At 34.9% G+C, this 16,747-nt stretch overlaps 1 long non-coding RNA gene across 1 annotated transcript in view; it reads right to left on the bottom strand.

The window, feature by feature from the left end:
• LOC126955959 (uncharacterized) overlaps positions 1-16,747 on the bottom strand; it is a 123,014-nt gene that overhangs the window by 97,332 nt on the left and 8,935 nt on the right. Inside the window, exon 2 of the long non-coding RNA XR_007726208.1 lies at positions 9,379-9,509. This is a non-coding gene — a long non-coding RNA (uncharacterized LOC126955959). The remainder of the gene's footprint in view (positions 1-9,378; positions 9,510-16,747) is intronic.

The following is a 16,747-nucleotide window of genomic DNA, read 5'->3' on the forward strand; positions in this document are numbered from 1 at the left end:
TTTCTGTGAATTCTACTGAAATAATCTTTCAACAATAACCAATGTTAAGAAAATAAAGTTTACGAACAATAGAAAGGCCATTTATAGAAAATGTTCAGAATAGACAAATCCATAGAGTCAGAATGAAGTTTATATTTCCAGGGCCTGGGGAGAGAAATAAAGGGGAAGTAATTGCCATCGGGTGCAGGATTTATTTGGGGAGTGAAGAAAATATTATAAAATCATACTGTTGAGATGTGGATAGACTCTGTAAATATATCAAAATCACAATGTATAAAAAGTTGTACATAATTTAATACTAAATCTTACATTAATGTTTGTCTACTTCATTGGCTAAGAGTACCACAATTCTTGAAATAGTTGTATCCTTTAAACCAATAAAGGCCCTCCTCAAAATATTGTCTAAGAAAAATAAGGATGCAAAGATTGAGTTAAACAGCATTTATATCAGTGCTGTAAGAGTATTGCATGATTGGTATTTATCATTAAAAATTTGAGACACAAAGAATAATATCAAGGGTAATAAGTAATCTCTTTGGACTTTCACAAACATGACAAATTTAAACACAGGCTGTATATACCAATTTTGCACGTAACTTTTCATTTCATTGCTAAATCCTCACACTAATGGCAATATCAGTTTGTGTGAGGATTTATAAAATGATTTAAATGGTAATTCCACCAAGTTCTATATTGAATGATTTCCTAGTGAAGGGAAAGAGCAATATGTTTACTGATATAAATTTATCTTTAAGATATGAGCCAGTAAATGTTAGATTTGATAAAAATCTAAAGGTTAATTTTTAGGTGTAAATTTATTTTAAAAGTCTCGAGCTAAGCTTTGGTCACAGTGCATATTTAAGCTCCTATAAAATGTTGGAGGATAGTTAAGTTTATCACCTGTATCCTAACCTGGGATACTCTTTTTTTTTTTTTTTTTTTTTTTTTTTTTGAGACGGAGTCTAGCTCTGTTGCCCAGGCTGGAGTGCAATGGCCGGATCTCAGCTCACTGCAAGCCCCGCCTCCCGGGTTCACGCCATTCTCCTGCCTCAGCCTCCCGAGTAGCTGGGAGTACTGGTGCCCGCCACCTCGCCCGGCTAATTTTTTTTTGTGTGTTTTAGTAGAGACGGGGTTTCACCGTGTTAGCCAGGATGGTCTCCATCTCCTGAACTCGTGATCCGCCCGTCTCGACCTCCCAAAGTGCTGGGATTACAGGCTTGAGCCACCGCGCCCGGCCCCTAACCTGGGATACTCTTGAGATGACAGATGTGCCTTCAATTCCATGGGATGTATATGATCCTGTCTGTATTTGGGAGTCTTAAAGTTTTTTAAGTTTGCTCAGAAATGAGTGATATATTAGTTTTCATGACTATCCTTGAGAACTTTTCTAGCCTGGGAGTCTTGAAAGAAACTTTCCGAACTTGAGAGGAACTTTTGGTCTAGAAAGTCACACATTTCAACCTGGGAAAAAACAAAAAACAAAAAACAAAACCCTAATTTTTCCAGAATAGACCTGTGTTAGGCATGCCATAGATAAGTTGACCCTGTAATTATTTTAGCATTTCCCTTTTTACTATCAAACATATCAGGTTTGAATGAAAAATAATAAATAAATTCACTCTATCAATTACCATTCTGTTGCCATTTTGAAAGTAATTTATCTTCTCTGAGACTTTTGTGTCCTGCTTCAAAATTCTCTAGTTATACTATTGGCAATTAATGCTAATAGCTATTTTTGATTTACTATCTCACATCAATAAGACGTCTTTTGTGAGTCACCTCTTTCCTCCCTCCTGGAAAAAACTCTCTAGCTTATTATTGACTGGGTCCCTCTGAGACATTCCTCATGTCTTTGGCACCCTTTGGGGGGTTTAGTGCATTAGAAACCATATAGGATTTGACCCTGTGCACCACTGATCTTGTTCACAGAAAGCCCGAGCAGACATACATAGGTGAAGAAGTAGCAGATAAGTTCAAATACACACACAGAGGTGTCTAAAATAAGGAAATACAAAAGTGTAGTTTCAAAAAATCTCACAAAGAATATTCAGATATAAGAGCAGTGCAATCCTGTGTCAATGCTTGTCTTCCTTTCTCTCCAGTGAGCTTGCATTTTATGAAATTTCTCATTCTTTTTCGGTAACAATAGTGAAAAAGATTCCCCTCAATAACCAAGAAGTAACCTGTACCCTATATGACTCAGTACTTGCTTACACACCCTCAACTTGTTGCATATGGCTTTCAATGGACTGTACAACTTTTACATCATCAGTAACTGTTTCTGCATATTTGAATTAAGTAAGTAACAGTGTATGTATCTGCATCAAGAAGCTGACTCCCTTAGAGTTCTGTGCAAGACTTTCTTCTCACTCTCAAGCTAAGAGTAACCCTGCCTCATGCCTCTTTTGTTGAAACCAAAGTGTATCCTGGATACGGTGAGACTCACTAAGCTACCACGGTCTGAATTTTAGGTCTGATGTGGAATTGAGTCCAGGAATTTCACAGCATGTTAAATTGTTCATTGTAGAGGAAATCAACAATTAGGAGTAAAGTCACTTTCCATCTGGTATCACATTTTACATAATTTGAATAATTCTTATTTATGCTTTCTGTTAAGTATGTGTTTGTATTTATACTGAAATCCTTAATTGAGACATTTCACTGTAGATTTATGATGAAGAATTTTTTTTTGAAAATCTTGATAAACTGGGTAGGAGAATAATCTTACAACAGGAGATGGTGGAGTATCTGTACTGAGTAATTTGATATTGTGGCTTCCTAAATTCCTGGTTGCAAAGGATAAAATCCTGAGACAGATAATAGAAGATTACCATCTTTCTAAGGTCAGAATCTGCTCGTAGTTCAACAGGTTGTATGTTAGACATGTATTTTTGGTACTTTCCCCTTACATAATTTTACTTCCAAAATAGCTCATCAACTAATATGTTTTAAAAATGACATTATATTAGTTTAAAAATTATATAATCACAAGCTTCATCTAAATCTTTCCAGTGATCAAACTTCTGCCAATATTTAGGTTTTTAATAGGTACTGTTGGCAAGTAATACATCTCATTCACTGAATTTCACATTTTAATTACACAAAACTTTGGACCCTTAAAAACTAATACAAAGAAAAAGAAGAGATTTTTTTTTTTAAATACTTAATACAGTGGAAAAAAATACAACAAAATGTCCTGTGTTTCACATCCTCATAAAACATATATATATATATTTTTTGTAGCCTCTCTTTCTCTTTGATGTAAATGACTATGGAACCATATTCACCTTAGTAACACAAACTCATGCCAGCCTCTAAAATTTGAATGAAAATCATAAATGTTATGTGGATTCACCAGAAAAATGATGTTAATTAGCTAGATTTGACCTTCCCACAATGTATTCATACTTTGAAACATCACATTTTACATTACAAAAACATAAGCAAAAACCACAAGCAAACTCAAGCAAAAGTAATAAAGCAAGAGGCATCACACTACATGACTGAAATATACTATAAATCTACAGTAACAAAAACAGCATGGTCCTGGCATAAAAACTGTTATGTAACCATCTGTGCTGCCAACGGACACATGAAAAATGCTCATCATCACTGGTTTCCACAGAAAAATGCAATTCAAAACCACAATGAGATACCATCTCACGCCAGTTAGAATGGCAATCATTAAAATGTCAGGAAGCAACAGATGCTGGAGAGCATATGGAGAAATAGGAATGCTTTTACAATGTTGGTGGCAGTGTAAACTAGTTCAACCATTGTGGAAGACAGTGTGGCTTCAAGGATCTAGAACCAGAAATACCATTTGACCCAGCAATCCCATTACTGGGTGTATAACCAAAGGTTTATAAGTCATGCTACTATAAAGACACATGAACATGTATGTTTATTGCAGCACTATTCACAATAGCAAAGACTTGGAACCAACCCAAATATCCGGCAATGATAGACTGGATTAAGAACATGTGGCACATATACACCATGGAATACTATGCGGTCATAAAAAAAGGATGAGTTCATGTCCTTTGCAGGGACATGGATGAAGCTGGAAACCATCATTCTCAGCAAACTATCACAAGGATAGAGAACCAAACACCACATGTTCTCACTCATAGGTGGGAATTGAACAATGACAACACTGGGACACACGGTGGCGAACATCACACCCCAGGGACTGTCGGGGGGTGAGGAGCTAGGGGAAGAATAGCATTAGGAGAAATATCTAATGTAAATGACAAGTTGATGGATGTAGCAAACCAACATGGCACATGAATACCAATGTATCAAACCTGCATGTTGTGCACATGTACCCTACAACTTAAAGTATAATTAAAAAAAAAATGGTTATGTAAACCAATGGAAGAGAATAGAGAGCCAGAAATAAATCCATGCACTTGCAGCCAACTGATTCTCAACAAATGTGCCAAGAACACACACTGGAGAAAGGATCATCTTCTCAAAAAATTGTGTTGAGAAGACAGGATATACAAATGCAAAAGAATTGAAGTAGACCCTTATCTCTCACCAGACGCAAAAATCAACTCAAAATGAATTAAAGATTTAAATTTAAGACCTGGAACTAGGAATTATTAGAAGATAACAGGGAAAATGCTTCATGATGTTGGTGTAAGCAAGTAGTGTTTTGTAACGACATCAGACAAAAAAAAAGCAACAAAAACAAAATTAGGCAATTGGGATTACATGTGAATAAAAAGCTTTTTTTTTTTTTTGGAGACGGAGTTTCTGATCTCAGCTCACCACAACCTTTGCCTCCCAGGTTCAAGCGATTCTCCTGCCTCAGCCTTCTGAGTAGCTGGTATTACAGGCATGCAGCACCACACCCGACTAATTTTGTATTTTTAATAGAGACGGGATTTCTCTATGTTGGTCAGGCTGGTCTCGAACTCCTGACCTCAGGTCATCCAGCCACCTCGGCCTCCCAAAATGCTGGGATTACAGGCATGAGCCACCAAGCTCAGCCATAAAAAGCTTTTTCACAGCAAAGGAAACAATCAACAGAGGAAATAGGTAATCTACAAAATGGTAGAAAATTTTTGCAAACTATATATCTGAAAAGGGATCAATACCCAAAATATATATGAAACTCAAATAACTCAAAAGCATAATAATGATAGCCTAATTAAAAAAATGCACAAAAGACCTTAACAGACATTTCTCAAAATAAGACATATAGTTGACTAACAGGTATATGAAAAATACTCGACATCACTAAACATCAGGGAAATGCAAGTCAAAGCCACAATGAGATATCACTTCACCTGGTTAGGATGGCTATTATCAAAAAGTTGCATGATAAAAATGGTTGGCAAGGATGTGGAGATAAGGGAATCTTTATACACTATTACTGGGAATGTAAATTAATACAGTCATAATGGAAAACAGTAAGGTGGTTCTTCACAAAATTAACAGTAGAACTAACATGTGATTAATCAATCCCATATGGGTATACATCCAAAGTAAATAAAATCATTATCTTGAATAGACATCTGCATATCGTTGTTCACTGCAGTACTATTCACAATAATCAAAATAGAAAATGAACCTAAATGTTCACCAATAGATGAATAAAGAAAGCAAATGTGGTATACTATTTGGCAGTAAAAAAAAAAAAAAGAAAACCCTGTCATTTGTGAGCAACATGGAAGAACCTGGAGGACATTGTGTTAAGTGAAATAAGCCAGGCACAGAAAGACAAATACATCATAATATGACTCCTACTGGTATGTAAAAAAATTGATCTCATAGAAGTAGAAAGTGCAATAGTTGGTATCAGAGCTAGGGGTCAAGGGGAGTTGCGGTGATGTTAATCAGAGGATACATGCTTACAGTTAGATAGAAGGAATAAATTTCAGGATATGTAGAGCAAGATGATTGTAGTTGATGATGATATATTGAATTCTTGAGAAATAAAAAGTTAATGTTATGTGTATTCACCAGAAAAATAACTATGTGAGCTGATGTATTTGTTAATTAGCTAGATTTGACTTCTTCACAATATATACATACTTTGAAACATCACATTTTACATTACAAAAACATGCGATGTCATATGTCAATTAAAAATACAAATAAATAAAGTAATTAATAAATGATCCAATGGTGTTCATTGTTCGGGTTATCTGTCCTGACAGTCAGAGACAAGTTATTGATAAACCTGGAAAAACAACACCAGAGCCTTGGAATCAGAGTTGTTGCCTTCCGTGGTACACATTTTGAGAGAATTAAAATTGATGTCAGTCCTCGCAAAATGAATCTAACTCTGTTTGCCTATCAGTGTACCCCAAAAAAAAAACCAGAAACTGACACAAAACCACAGTATTTATGGAAATTAAACAATAAATACGTTATAGAGCAGATACCAGGCAGAATAGACAAATAGAATGGCTTCTGGATTCGTTATTTTCAATCTTTTTTCTCTTGAATCTATAATTTTTTAAATATTCTTGTCACATTTTCATTGATCTTTTAATTTTTTAGTATTAATGTAAACAGTAATAAAGGATGTATTCCCCACCAAATTTTAAGTTTTTTAAAATTTACATTACTTTCAGATGTATTACATTTACTCTTACAGAGTGATTTTCAAGTATCCATAAAAAGAGCAAATAAACAAGCTCCTCTTAAACAGTAATATTTTTTGTATTTTTTATCATTGAACTTTGCTTTAAATTTATCTTCTTAAAAATATTTCTTCAATATTTTTATGCATGTTTATATATATTTAAAAACAGAAAACATATTGTGTGTATTATATTTAAATTATTTATAATTTATATACACTTTAAAATATTTCCTTTGCCAATAAAGTGTTTTCCTGATTTAAGACAGCATTTCATTTTTCAGTAGTTCACCATTGACCACGTTAACATGATATATTACAACTTTTGGAAATGTTTAATTATAAAATAAATTTTACTGGAAATGTATTTAATTAAGGTGTATGGCAGGGTTATGATGTTTTTGTAAGGAAGACTTTAAGTATTACACTTAGAACTATCTCTCTTCTTAATTGTTCTGAAAATTTTACAGTATAGGAGAATATACCTTATTGAGATATAAAATGTGCTTGTACTTGTAAAAATGACAGAAGCATACCAGTGAAGGAGAAGATTGAAATAGGAACACTAGTTGTTAAGCAGATCAACCAGGAAAGAGTGTATATAAAAGTTAAGTATCTAGAAAAGCATTCCCTTAAAATAATGTGTGCATGAGTTTTTAGAAAGCTTTTGCGTAATGCCATAGGTACAGGCGTCATAAAATGAAGACCCCTGTTCTATATGATTTGTGGGGTTTTCCTCATTTTGTTTGTGTGGGTTAAGCAATTCATTTTAGAGCCACAAGTGGTTACAGAATGAGAACTCCAAAACAGAAATGCTAATATATTGATTAAAATGTAGGGAGGTAAATAAAGGATTACTTTCCCCCCATCCTTACTCCACAGGCTACTGTTTTCTGTTAGGAATAACTCCCTCCACGCTCCACCCCTTCCAGGATTCAGATTAAGTATAACAGTGAACCTACCTTCTATAAATAGTCTCTAATTGTGTAAATCATTTTTAGGAATTTGCCAGGGAATGTTAGAAATTGTAATTAAGACACTTCAGGGCCATTTAGCAAAATACCATCTTTGGTCATGATGGTCAGATTTTTTTATACCAATTTATTATAAAAAGCTGTTTAAAACTCTCTGTATAATTATATACAACAAATAATTACTTGCCACCTTGACAAATTTTTTTAGCATGTTTAACTCTAATAAAGACAGTTAAATTGGTTTGGACCATTTATTTTTTATATTCTATGCTCCCGGATTGTGTAATTGATTAGAGAGCTTATATTAATTTTGTATACATCTTTGAAAACAGCAAGAGAATAAAAAGCTGGGTCTGTATAAATGCTGAATGTGCTTTGAATTAAGAATCCTTGGCTTGCTCAACAGCTTATTGAAAACATGGAGATAGTGTACTCTGAAATCAAACTTCTAATTCATGTAAGCATTATTCATAGGTATTGTTATGGTCTTCCAAAATGTTCTTCCTTATGCTTTATAAATAATCCATTTTAAAAACATGTTTGTCATACTTAGAGAGCCAGAGCCTAGTTGGTAATACTGAATGAAAGTAACTCTGTAGAAAATCAATTTCACTTATTCACAGTACTAATGCCAAAAATTCAAACAAACAGGGCTATTCAGTTAGTCTTCTTGTAACTTAATTAACTCAAGGATATTTCATGGAGTGAACATAATCACTTTTGTATGTAGCACACAGAAAGTGGTTTTAAACAAAGTCTACTTTTTCTCCCAGAATATAGTCTATAGACTGTGCTAGAAGTACCTTACCTGAAATCTTCCAATTCTTTTGAAATTATATTCTATATTAATATTTTTAAAAGAAAACATAAAACATCTAAGGATGTAAGTTTAATGTAATTTATTTAAATTTTAAGAAAAATGATACTATTTAGAAAAATAAAAGTATTATTGTTTTTCCTAATGTTAACAGAACCATTTACTGTTTTAAAAACCACAACATTGATCTCAATTTTAAGTCAATTACTTTCTTTAATAATCATTTTATAAAGTTTTCCTTCACTCTATAATCTTACAATATTTGCTCATTAAAAATGTAGTCACTCAGAGAAATAAGAAGATATTTGGTAGAGCAAAAATACTAAAATTGCCTCACTACCTTAAATGTTTAATTCTGAGAGAATAAACAGAGCGAAAAACTCCAGAAATCAGTTTCACGGTATCTTCTGTGGTAAGTTTCATTCCTTAACTGTGACCTGTTTCTCAAATAAGTTTTAGGTTAAGGTTTGGTCATGGACATTGTCTCTGGCCCTTTCATCTTTGATTGTTTCCCAATTCCTTCTCAGGCTTCACCGATCGTTTTATATGCCTTTATTGTGCTACAACCACTGAAAATACTGTAACTCAAGTAAGGAAATTAGTGTTAAAAAGAAAAATAATGTAATCAGAAAAATTTACTGAGGTGGTGAGATATGGTCCACCACACACTGGAAAAGGAGTAAATTTATTCCATTGCAACTGGAAGGAAAAGATAGGTAATGTTTGGTTGGTAGGCCTAGGGTAGAAGCAGTTCCTGCATGACGTAAGTGTTGTGAAAATAGAGCCAGAAAAACTTGGGAGAAATATAAAGCATGAAATTTCATGAAATTTAAAGATCAAAATTGGAGTGACTAACATGGAGCAGTATAGTAACAATAAATAAGGTGAGATTTAGTTGGATTCTAGATTCTATTTTAACTTTTTTGCTTAAAATATTTTTCATCATACAACAAGAGGAGAGAATGGCAGCCAGGCCCCATCAGACTCACCCTGATGATACAATTATCTAGCTTCATCATACTTGTTTCATCTATCACCTTCTTTGTTGTCCTTTTCTTGTCAAAGTTTCTTGAGATAAATCTGATATCTCATAACATCCTCAGCCCATGACAGTTGAATACTGAAAATATAAGAATATTCTCCTTATATTATATAATATTAAACATCTAACAACATTAACCATAACAATAATATCTAATATCTGGTATATATCAAACTTCCCTACTTTATCAAAAATGTCCTTTTATGAAGTTTCCAGTCGTGACCATTGCACTTCATTGTGTGCCTTGAGCCTCTACATATATATAGAATCCCCCCACTTTTTAATCCCATGTCATTTTCTTATTATAGAAGCACTGTCAATTGCCACACAGAATGTTCCACATTTTTGTTCATCTTATTGCCTTCCTATAGCATTGTCTAACTGTTCTTCTTTACATCGTATACTCTGTAACTTAACTTATAGGTAGGATTAAATTCAAGTTTTTTTTTTGTTGTGAAAAAATTTCATAGGTAGTGCTCCTTCTATATTTTTATAAGAAAATCAATATTCCCTGGTAAAGTAGTGGTGTGCTAGGAGAAATAATCGAGAAGAATCCAGATTTGTTGGTCTGAACAACAGGAAATATGAAGTTGCCATCAAAGGAGATGGGAAAGGGTATAGATTGAGCAGACTTGTTGTGGATATCTGGAGTATGGTTTTTGAGATATTAAGTTTGAGAGGTGATGTGGTGATATTGTGTACACAGTTGAACAGAAAAAATGAGAGAGTAGGAAAGAGAATCAGTCGGGAAATATGAACAAGGAAGTGGTCAATGTATCAATGTCATCAAACACCTTTGAAGGAATGAGATCCACAAAGGAGTAACTATACAAAAATATCAGAAATCATACAATGATTGGCCTTAATATTAAATGGTCAGGAAAAAGGGTGGGATTCAGCAAAGAAGACTGAAAAGGAAAGCCCAAGAAAAATTGGTGTCTTGGATATCAAGTAGAAAGACTAAACATTTTTCCTAGGTCAAGCAAATTGAGGACTGATGATTAGCCACGGGTGACATTGAAAATATAAGTTGGCTGGGCGCGGTGGCTCAAGCCTGTAATCCCAGCACTTTGGGAGGCTGAGACGGGCGGATTACGAGGTCAGGAGATGGAAACCATCCTGGCTAAAACGGTGAAACCCCGTCTCTACTAAAAAAAAATACAAAAAACTAGCCGGGCGAGGTGGCGGGCGCTTGTAGTCCCAGCTACTGAGGAGGCTGAGGCAGGAGAACGGTGTAAGCCCGGGAGGCGGAGCTTGCAGTGAGCTGAGATCCACAGCACTCCAGCCTGGGCGACAGAGCGAGACTCCGTCTCAAAAAAAAAAAAAAAAAAAGAAAATATAAGTTTATTGGCATGGTGAAGCCCAGGGGATGATTGAGGGCATTCAACAGAGACTGGAGAGAGATTGGAGATGTTAAGTATAGAAGGTATTTTCAAGTACAGACTGTTCCTGACTTGCCATGGTTTGCTTAATGATTTTTTGACTTTATCATGACGCAGAAGGTATATTCAGAGAAACCGCTCTTTTTTTTTTTTTTTTTTTTTTTTTTTTTTGAGACGGAGTCTGGCTCTGTCGCCCAGGCTGGAGTGCAGTGGCCGGATCTCAGCTCACTGCAAGCTCCGCCTCCCGGGTTCACGCCATTCTCCGGCCTCAGCCTCCCGAGTAGCTGGGACTACAGGCGCTGCCACCTCGCCCGGCTATTTTTTGTATTTCTTAGTAGAGACGGGGTTTCACCGTGTTAGCCAGGATGGTCTCGATCTCCTGACCTCGTGATCCGCCCATCTCGGCCTCCCAAAGTGCTGGGATTACAGGCTTGAGCCACCGCGCCCGGCCAGAAACCGCTCTTTAAGCAAGCATACAACCATTCTGTTTTTCATTTTTCACTACAGCATTTAATAAATCACATGAAATATTCAATGCTTTATTATAAAATACTCTGTGTTAGATTATTTTGTCCAATTTTAGGCTATTATATATGTTTTGAGCATGTTTAAGGTAACCTAGTGTAAGCTATGATGTTCTATAGGTTATATATATTAAATGTAGTTTCTTTTTTATTTTTATTTTTTACTTTTTTGACATAGCTATCACCCAGGCTGGCGTGTAGTGGCATGATCATGTCTCACTGCAGCCTCCAGCTCCTAAGCTCAAGCGATCATCTCACCTCAGTCTCCCAAGTAGCTGGGACTACAGGTACCTACCACCACACCCAGCTAATTTATGGATTTATTTATTTTTGGTTGACGTGGGATCTTTCTATATTGCCAAGATAACTTCCCAAATGCAACTGAAACTCTTTCATGTATCCTTAGCGTGCTTTATCCCATATACCACTTACTTGACTCAAAGCTTCATGAGAGTGAGCATACACATGTTCTTTTTATTCACTCTTCTAACAACAAAACATAGCAGTTTTCTAGTACATGTATGTCGAATAAGTAGATACATAAAATATAAGACCAATGAAAAGTAATCTTTCCCTCTATAAAAATGTTAAATCATTCTTTGCTCTCCCAGAATCTCCTAGGTTATAAAAATCGGATGCAAGCTCTGATATTTTAAAATTATGAGTAGATGAGCATGTTGTTTTAATACAAATTCTTCCTTCTCAAAAGGTGGCTAGATGAGGTGGCAAGATGTTTTCAATGCTGTCTTCAACTCCCAGGGGTCTTTTTAGCATCCTAACACGAATCTCTCACTTCAGGTGCAGGAAGACTCCTCACTCTAAACAGTAATCCTATGGGGTGCAATGGAAGTCTCACCCCGAAATCATTCCTGTTCATAACTAATTTTTACCTACTGGATTGATTTTTTCTACAATTCAAAACTAGACTTTTGTGCCTTTGTATAAACTTGTATTATCTCCTTGCTTCTCAGTTAAGTAATGATGCTTACCTCACTAAGTTTTCCCAAAGAGAGCTCTAAACCCAGCTCCCAAGACAGGTTAGATGATTTACCAGAATTATTTTCCATTTTTTCCCCCCGTTTCCTCTCTGTCTGTATAGATTCCATATAGAGAACTAGTTAAACTAGAAGTCATAATTTTTAAATTATATAATTTCAAAATTTCTGCTCAGAGTGGAAATGACAGTAGAGGTTACTGGCTTTTTATATTCAGGAGCTTTCTCTATTACAATTCAGTCTCCCTACAGTTCAATGGCATGAGCCTAAAACAATCAAAACCAAGGATATGCAACTAAAATTTACTGCTGAGCAGTTTCCAGTCAAATTAAACTGAAACATTTAATTATGCAGCTATAACAGTTTCTCCATTTCAAGGTAATCAGGAATAAATGGTAAGCTATTTTCAGAAATGACAATGATACTAATGAAGTCAACAAGAATGATATATTTCTCACTATGGTATATCTCTTTTATCTATAATTAACATCTATAACAGATATTCCTTGGAGAAATACACCGTTTAGTTATCATCTGAATGATTAAACATCCTCATTCATTACACAGATTAAAGACAGACACATTTTGAAAGGTTAAGTGCAGAATCTGACGACGTGAAGCTGTATCTGCCTTGTTGTAGTACAGACTTAACCTCCTAACAGGGAAGTCGACAAAACAGCATAAACGAAGACAGTTTTTTGGTTTTTTTTAAAGGAAAACATACATTGTGTTTGACAAAAGTATGTATTTTTGTTTGACAGAAGCCTGTTGGATATAGTTGGCAGCAAAGTGAAAGTATGAACTGAAGGGAAGCCAAATTAATGAAAGCCTAGTCTAACGTGAAAGAAATGTGGGCTTTTTTTTTCAAGTACAGTAGAAAAAAGTGAGAGCAATAGTAAAGAGTAGAAAAGTATGACTGACAAAATAGAGTAGAATGACAGACTTAAGATAGTGAAAGCACTAGCTAAAACTTGAAGGCCATGGATGAAACCGGAGATCATTATGTTAACTGAAATAAGTCAGATATAGAAAGACAAACATCTCATGTTCTCACTTATTTGTGTGATCGAAATATCAAATCAGTTGAAACCATGGACATAGGGAGTAGAAGCATGGTTACCAGAGGATGGCAATGATAATGGGAGGTTTGTGGGGAAGGTGAGATGGTTAATGGATACAAAAAAAAAAAAAAAAAAAAAAAAAAACCCCATAAGGAATGAATAAGACCTATGTTAATGGATACAAAAAAAAAAAAAAAAAAAAACGGAAGGAATGAATAAGACCTATGTTTTGAAAGCACAATAGGTGACTATAGTCAATAATAACTTAATTGCATATTTTAAAATAATTTAAAGAATGTAATTAGATTGTTTGTGTTTTGAAGAATAAATGATTGAGGGGATGGATACCTCATTCTCCATCATGTGCCTATTTCATATTGTATTAAAATATCTCATGTATCTCATAAGAATATATACCTATTATGTACCAACAAAAATTTTATAAATAATTAATTTTTTAATTGAAGGCAAATTTTCAAAGGAAATAAAGTGATGAAAGTTTAAAGAAAAATAGTTTCTAAGCAGTAGTAACTAATGTGAAACCTCTTCCCATATGCACATATATGTTAGATTTTAATGTTTTCTTTTTCATGCACGGAGAAGCACATTTTAATAAACAAATGTAAGTTTCTTTTCATGGGGATGTGACAATATTGCAGAGCAGATAAGGTGACAGCTCCTTCTTCCCTGCTACTTTGCGCGCAGGCCCTGCTGTGTGAAGGTTGAAACAAGGCCCTGAATCAATCAGTAGAACGTCACCACTCATATAAAGTGAAATGTCCTGGAAACAGAGGCAGATTCTACTCAGACTTCTTTCCCTACTGTAGCACTTTTTTTTTTTTTTTTTTTGGTCCTTTTTTTTTGCCGTATCTTTTTTTTTTTTTTTTTTTTTTTTTTTTTAATACTTTAAGTTCTGAGATACATGTGCAGAACCTGCAGGTTTGTTACATAGGTACACATGTGCCATGGTGGTTTGCTGCACCCATCATCTACTTTAGGTGTTTCTCCTAATGCTATCCTTCTCCTAGCACCTCACTCACTCCTAGGCCCCAGTGTGTGATGTTCCCCTCCCTGTGTCCATGTGTTCTCATTGTTCAACGCCCACTTATGAGTGAGAACATGCGGTGTTTGGTTTTCTGTTCCTGTGTTAGTTTGGTGAGAATGATGGTTTCCAGCTTCATCCATGTCCCTGGCAAAGGTCATGAACTCATCCTTTTTTATGGCTGCATACTATTCTATGGCGTATATGTGTCACATTTTCTTTATCCAGTCTATCACTGATGGGCATTTGGGTTGGTTCCAAGTCTTTGCTATTGTGAAGAGTGCATACATGTGCATGTGTCTTTATAGTAGAATGATTTAAAATCCTTTGAGTATAACCCCAGTGATGGGATTGCTGGGTCAAATGGTATCACCTACTTTGCAAGACAAATAATTTAAGACACAATAAAAAAGCCTGCCGGACACACCTGTATTCCCAGCACTTTGTGAGGCTAAGGCAGGTGGATCACTTGAGCCCAGAAGTTGGAGACCAGCCTGGGCAACACAGTAAAATCCCGTCTCTACAGAAAATACAAAATAATTAGTTGGGCTGAGTGGTGAGCACCTGCCTGTAGTCACAGCTCTATAGGAGGCTGAGGTGGGAAGACTGCTTGAGCCCAGGAGGTAGAGACTGCCTTAAGTGATGATTCACCACTGCACTCCAGTCTGGGCAGCAGAGCAAGAGCAAGATGCTGGCTCAATAAACAACAAAAATAACTCCCCTCCCCAAGAAAAAAATATAGAGTCAAATGTTAATACTTTTAGTTTTCCTTCCTTTCCTAAATGCAAATTTTTACTGTGAAATAATAATCCATTCTAATTGACTTAATAGTTTTAGTAGAACACTCAAAATAGAGGTAGATATTTTCATACAAAGAAAATGTATTTTCAAATACTTTAGATATTGGTTTAATAGATATTGTCACCAAATTAGAAACAAATCGCTCCCTGCATTTAGTCTAAAAGAAGCACTAGAAAAGTATCAAGGAAAAATGATTTCCAAAGATAAATATATGCTTTTAAAAAACATACATGTGTAGATTTTACTTTGGGGAATACATATTCTCAATTTTAAGATAGGGACCCAGTAGAAATAATAGAAGAGTGGACTGTTAAAAATCCCTTTCTGTTTGAGTTAAGAAGTTTAGATTAAAGATTTAGGATAAAAGTGTTTCCAAATCATATGAGTTGTTTAGTTCAAATCATTTTCTCTTGAAGGTACTTTTGATTCATGACAAGAATTTATATTGACACAAAATGCATATAAAAGTTAGCATGAATTTCTCTAAGTGGTTGAGATATCATCTAGCTTATCACAGGCAAAAACAGTAGTATAAAATAAACAAAAAGTGTTATTATTTTAAATTGGATATATGTTAGGTAAAATACAAAGCTAAATTTTGTGATTATTTTTCAAATATATGAAGTTAGCAAAATTATTAAAAATCAGGTAAGTTAGAGTGTGATTAATCTTCCACTTACAAGTTATTCGAGTAGAAAATTATGCTTAAATGCTCAACTAAGATACAAATGTCATATTGAATAATTACTCGTATACTTCTGTATTAATTTGTTTTCTTAAAAATCTTGTATCTTATAGTATTAAAAATTGTTAAAATTTATTCTAACTGTATAGCATAATTTAATGGATCAAGGCGGCAAGTTCAATATATTTCAGGCACAAATAAAAATGTTTAATGGACAGGTTTTATTTTTCATTTAAAAAAACATTATATTAATTGTTTCAAAGCAATAAATTTGCTGAGTGATTTCTTAGCTTCACATTTACTTTTGTGCTGCAGTCAAAGCCAAAAGGCTATAATTTTCTCAGACTTTGAAAAGCACCACCAGTCTTTAACAACAGGAGTAACAGGGCTTGGAAAGAAATATTTACGGATTGATCCCAGGGGAACTGGTTTTTTTTTGTTTTTTTTTTTTTTTTTTTTTTTTTGAGACAGTTTCACTCTGTTGCCCAGGCTGGAGCACAGTGGCGTGATCTCGGCTCACTTCAACCTCCACCTCCCGTGTTCAAGCGATTTTCCTGCCTCAGCCTCCTGAGTAGCTGGGATTACAGGAGCACACCACCACGTCCAGCTATTTTTTGTATTTTCAGTAGAGACAGGGTTTAACTATGTTGGTCAGGCTGGTCTTTATCTCCCGACCTCGTGATCCGCGCACCTCAGCCTCCCAAAGTGCTGGGATTACAGGTGTGAGCCAACGCGCCTGGCCCTGACAGCTTTTAATTCATATAAAAATATAATTTTATCTCTATTTCATTTCAAATTGAGAAAGCAATTCTAAATGTATTAAAAA

This window comes from Macaca thibetana, chromosome 6 (assembly GCF_024542745.1).
Source record: "Macaca thibetana thibetana isolate TM-01 chromosome 6, ASM2454274v1, whole genome shotgun sequence".
Taxonomy (NCBI): domain Eukaryota; kingdom Metazoa; phylum Chordata; class Mammalia; order Primates; family Cercopithecidae; genus Macaca; species Macaca thibetana.